Genomic DNA, 6,061 nt, shown 5'->3' with positions numbered 1-6,061 from the left:
GGTGCTAGCTCACTGAGGTTTTGATTTGCACTTCTCAGATGATTAGCGATGCTGAACATCTTTTCATGGATCTGTCGTTAGCTATGTTTTCTTTGGGAAAATTCTATTCAGGTCCTCTGCTCATTGTTAAAGCAGATTATTTGTTTTTTTGGTGTTTAGTTAAAAAAAGTTCTTTATATATTTTGGATATTAACCCCTTATCAGATATATAATTTGTAAATATCTTCTCCCATTCAATAGGCTGCCTATTTGTTTTGTTGATGGTTTCCTTTGCTGTGCAAAGATTTGATGTAGTCCCAATAGTTTTGTTTCCTTTGCCTAAGAAGACATTTCCAGAAAAATATAGCTAAGGTCAATGTTCAAGAGCTATTGCATATGTTTTCTATTAAGAGTTTTATGGCTTCATGTCCCACATTCAGATCTTTAGTACATTTCAAGTTTATTGCTGTGTGTAGTGTGAAAAAGTGGTCATTTTTTACATCATTTTTCATTTTTTTGCATGTAGCTGTCCAGTTTTCCCAACACCATTTACTGAAGAAGCTGTCTTTTTCCCATTGTCTATTCTTGCCTCAATTCTTGTAGATTAACTGACCATTTGCTTGTGGGTTTATTTCTGAGCTTTCTATTCTGTTCCATTAAACAATATGTCTAGTTTTGTGCCAGTACCACACTGTTTTGATTACTATAGCTTTGTAGTATATTTTGAAATCTGGGATTGTGATACTTCCAGTTTTGTTCTTCTTTCTCAATATTGCTTTGGTTATTCAGTGTCTTTTGTGATTCCATACACATTTTAGGATTATTTGTTCTAATTTTATGAAAAATATTGTTGGTGTTTTGATGGCAATTACACTGAATCTATAAATTGCTTTAGGTAGTGTGGACATTTTAACAATATAAATTCTTCCAAACCATGACCATGGTATACCTTTCCCTTTGTTTGTTTTGTCTTCAATTTCTTTCATCAATGTCTTAAAGTTTTCAGAGCACAGATCTTTCACCTCCTTGATTAAATTTTTCCTTGGCAGTTTCTTTTTGATGCAGTTGTAAAAGGGATTGTTTTCTTAATTTCTTTTTCATTATTAGTGTATAGAAATGAAACATATTTCTGTATATTAATTTTGCATTCCGCAATGTTACTGAATTCATTTATTGGTTTTACTAGTTTTTTGGTTGAGTCTTTAGGCTTTTCTATACATAGTATCACGTCATCTGCAAATAGTGACAGTTTTACTTCTTTCTCATTGCTCTGAAAATGGCATTAAAGAAATAGAAATTCATTCCTTTTACAAATATTTATTGAATACCAAGTCTGTGTCAAGACTGTTCTAGGGACTTGGGATCCTAGAGCTTACATTCTAGTAAGGTGGTGGGGGAGAAGCAGTAAATATAATAAACAAGTTAACTATATAGTGCATTAAGAGATAATAAGTGCTATGGGAGTTAAAAAGTAGAGGAGTGGAGGAACAAGTTTCAGTATTACACACAGAAGTGATGGCAGGCCTCAATGAGAAGATAAGATTGGGAAAAAAACTTCTGAAGGAAGAAAGGAAGTTAGTCAAGCAGACATCTGGGAAAAGAAAAGAAGATTTACTATGAAGCTAGTGTAGCTTAAATTTCGAGATCCCTAACTTGCAGGGGCCCCTTCAAGGACTTGCTTCTAACTTTGTATTTATGATTTCTTAATAAAGTTTCACAAGTTTGCATACACATCAGTATTTACCCCTGCAGAAAAGTATTGCCAGCAGAAGAACCAGTTAGAGCAAAGGCTCTAAGGTAAGCACACCTGACTTGCTCAAGGAACAGAGAGATCACCATGGCAGGAGCAGAATGAGCAGAAGAGAGAGATCATATAGGGTGTTGGGGGCTACTGCAAGGACTTCAGCTTTTATGGGAAGCCATTGCAGGTTTTGAGTACAGTTTTGACCCGAAATGACTTACATTTCAAAGCACTGCTTTGTCTGGTATATTGAGATCAAATTTAAGAGAGCAAGCAGAAGTAAGGGAATGCTTGGGAGGCCGTGGCAGTAATCCAGGGGAGAAAGGTGGCTTGGATCAGTATGGCAGCAATGAAAATGGAGAAGGGGTTGGATTCTTGATATATTTTGAAGGTCAAGACAACAGGATTTCCTGATGGCTCAGATATAAGTTATGAAGAAGAGAGAGGAGTACATAATGTCATGAGACAGCATGGGATCACCAACAAAGTGAGCCTACAGAAGGGAAGAGGGCCAAGTTCTGAGGCAGGAGGAGTACTAACAAGGGTTTGGAAACACTGGCCTTATATTTCATTGACATGATTCTTTCATGTAAAGGCTGAGATTTAATCACTTCAGCATTCACTTGTAATTTAATCAGTATGATTGTTAAATTAAGTGAAACTAAGGTGTATATAAGGCTTAATCTTCCCTCACTTACTCTGTGAAATTCAACACAGAAGATGTATTACACAAGGTCAAAGAAAAAGACATCAGAATGGAATCTACAGACAAGCAGTCTAGTCCCAGCTCTATAGAAAATGGGACTGTGAACAAGTCATATAAACCTCCAGTCATTGATTTCCACATCAGTGAGACTAGAGGATTGAAACAAACATTCAGTCCCCTTCTATATTAATGTTATTATTTTTGAAATGAGTCTTTACTTGGTAAGGTTTCTTGTTTTGTTTGTTTTGTTCTTGATATAGTACAAGGAAAATAATTTTGAGCAGAGGTAACTTGAGGAGCGCTTTAATTCTCTCCCTCACACTCCTCTTGGTCTACAAGAAGAGGATATAGCCTGAACCAAATGCTTCAATCAAAACTGAGTTGGAAAATGATCCCCTCTCTCTTTGCAGGATTCCTTGGGGAATATACTATTCAGTTCCTGCTGAGAAAGGGAAGTTTCATTGGCCTGGCAACCTGGGGATCTCCTGTAGGTATTTCATCAGATTTTCTCCCATAAGGAGAGTACAGGGCTGAAGCCAAAAGCAGCAGCTCTTACATGTGTTGGATCATGAAGTCCCTTGAGAATCTGATGCAACAGCTGCTCTATCCGGCCAACAAGAAAAACATCATTGCCACCAAATACTAGAAATGGAACCCTTGTCCTTTAATAAATGAAGAGGCCAAAGATAGAAATAAAGAGACTTGCCCTAGGCCTTGCTAAAAGTAAGTAGTAAGTAGTGAATGCAGGACTAGAATCTAGGTGTTGACTATTAGCCAATGTTCTTTCCATTATAAGATGTTGCCTTTTATATTTTCCTGCAAAGCTAGTTTCTTAAATTTTTTTGCAGGGGGACGGAGTGCATCATATTTTGTTTTTAATTCATATTCCATAACACTCAACCATTTAAAGTGTACAATCAATAGTTTTTAGCATATTCAGAGTTGCACAACCATCATCATTATATAATTTTAGAACATTTTATCAACCCAGAAGGAAACCCTGTACCTATTAACAGTCATTCCCATTCCCCCCACCCTAGCCCTAGGCAGCTGTTAATCTACTTTCTATCTCTATGGATTTGTCTACTCTGGGCATTTTCATATAAGTGGAATTACACAGTATGCTGTTTTTCAGTGACTGTCTTCTTTCACTTAGAATACTGTTTTCAAAGTTCACCCATGTTGTAGCATGTGTCAATACTTCCTTTTCGTTGCCAGATAAGATCCCATTGTATTGAATGTTTGGTTACCTATTCATCAATGGATGGACATTTGGGTTTTTTTCCTTTTTTTGACTACCATGAATAATAATGCTATGAACACTTATGTACAAGTTTTTGTGTGGATATAGGTTTTCATTTCTCTTGCTATATACCTAGGAGAATTGCTGGATCATGTGACAGTTCTATGTTTAACATTATGAGGAACTGCCAAACTGTTTTCCAAAGTGGTTACATCATTTTACAATCCTACCAGCAATGTTACAGGTTCCAATTTCTCCACATTCTAGCCAATACTTATTATCTTTTTAAAATTATAGCCAACCTAGTAAGTGTGAAGTGGTGACATATGTGATTAGTGGCCTCCCCAACAGACAGAGTAGAACTAAATAGTCAGGGACTAAAATGGAAATTAAAGTCAAATCATAAACTCTTCCACCATTTTTTTTCAAGCCAACATTTACTGAGCTCCTACTATGTGGCAGTTACTATACCAAGCATTGTCTTACATTACCTCCTTTAACTCTCATCATACCACCATCAACAAGTACTATTACTGGCCCATTTTATAAACGAGGAGAGCGGTTTAGAGAAGTTAAGTTACTAGTGGCTGGTTAAGTGGCAAATCCAGGATTAAGTATGGGTCTGTCTCCTGCTGAAGGCTTTAACCGCTACACTGTACTGCTAAATATTTTATTCAGTATATTTGCTTTTCCAAATCGAATCAAATCAACCATTACTTTCAAAGTTTTACCCTCACCATGCATCGTCTCTAGCTCCCAGGATATCTGTATAGTTGTTCTCAAATTTAGGTATCAGAATCACCTACTTCAATATACTTCATTAGCTTTGTAGGTGTGTCTGACATATTGACAAATTTGGAGAACCACTGAGTCTGTTAGATTTAAGTTCAGCTGCAATTAACAGACATTGTACCACAAACAAGATAGAAGTTTATTTTTCTTATCCATTAAGAAGCCATGAGATAGTTGGTCATTCTAGCGTTGATATCAACCTCTGTGGTCTTGGGAACCAGGTCTTTCCACCTTATTTCTTTGTTTTGTATGGTTTCAATTTTTTCCCAAATCCTCTTATTGTCCAATTGGCGGTTGGAGCTTCAACTATTATATCTGCATTCTAGCAAGCAAGAAGGTGGAAGGGGAAAAAATACACACCTTTCCTTTAAAGATTGTCCAGGAATATACATGCACCACTTACACTTAATTCCATTGCCCCAGAACTGAGATATAAGGCCATGCCCTGATGCAAAGGAGGCTGGAAAGTAGTTTTTTCTGAGTGGCTCTGTGGTCAGAGAACTATTAGAGGTTCTCTTATGATGGAGGAATTAGGAGGAGTGAATATTTGGGACAGTTAATCTCTGTCACACCCAGAAAGGAGGAAAATTTACCTAATTCCTATTTCTACTTCTGACATGAGACCTAAGAAAAATTCTATCAGAGATTTTTAGATCCCATAATGAAGATGACTAAGGCAGTGGCTCTCAAACTTTGCTGCACGTGGGAATCACCTGGGGATCTTAAAAACTGATGCCTGGCTTCCTTGCCCAATCATTCTGATTTAATTGGTGTAGAATGGAACCTGGGCATCAGGTATTTAAAAGCTCCCATGGTGATTCTAATGTGCAGCAACGTTTGGGAACAACACTCTTAAATTCTTGAGGATCTTCAACCTAAGATCCATCAAGTGTGATTTATTCCCTCAATGGCCTTTCTCTGAACTGAAACCCCAGCAGTTTGACTGGTACATGTTCCTGGTATTAAGGTTAGGTATGATCAGGGTAAATCTACTGCCAGCCCTGCAAAAGACAATGTTCTTCTGACAATAGCCAGTGACATTTTTATGTACAAAGGAGAACACATTTTAATTGTAGCTATATTTAAACACATGCATTATTTCTGTGTGGCACAGAAATAGCTATTCTGGTTGTGTGTGTGTTGCTAGGCTCAGACCTGATGGTGAATCATCCTTGAACACAACATTTACATTTCAAACACAAGAACCTATTCAATTCAAATTCGGAGGGCCCTCTCTATTTGGCAGTATGCTTGTCATTTAGAAGCTCAAAATAGCCTTTTAGAGATCCAAACAGTTTGAGCTAGTGGCATCTCAAACTATTACTAGCTGTCAGATATTTTATCCATTCAAGCAGATAGTGGGCAAAGGTTATGTTTTCTTTGAATTGATAATGCAAGGTCTGTCTTTTAAGTTGAGATGTGAAATGAGGAGAAGAGGAATAAAATAGAAAATTTNAGATAGTGGGCAAAGGTTATGTTTTCTTTGAATTGATAATGCAAGGTCTGTCTTTTAAGTTGAGATGTGAAACGAGGAGAAGAGGAATAAAATAGAAAATTTTCGGGGCGCCTGGGTGGCACCGCGGTTGGGCATCTGCCTTCG

This window comes from Ailuropoda melanoleuca, chromosome 1 (assembly GCF_002007445.2).
Source record: "Ailuropoda melanoleuca isolate Jingjing chromosome 1, ASM200744v2, whole genome shotgun sequence".
In the NCBI taxonomy this organism is placed as follows: Eukaryota; Metazoa; Chordata; class Mammalia; order Carnivora; family Ursidae; genus Ailuropoda; species Ailuropoda melanoleuca.
Note: the sequence above shows the minus strand (reverse complement) of the source record.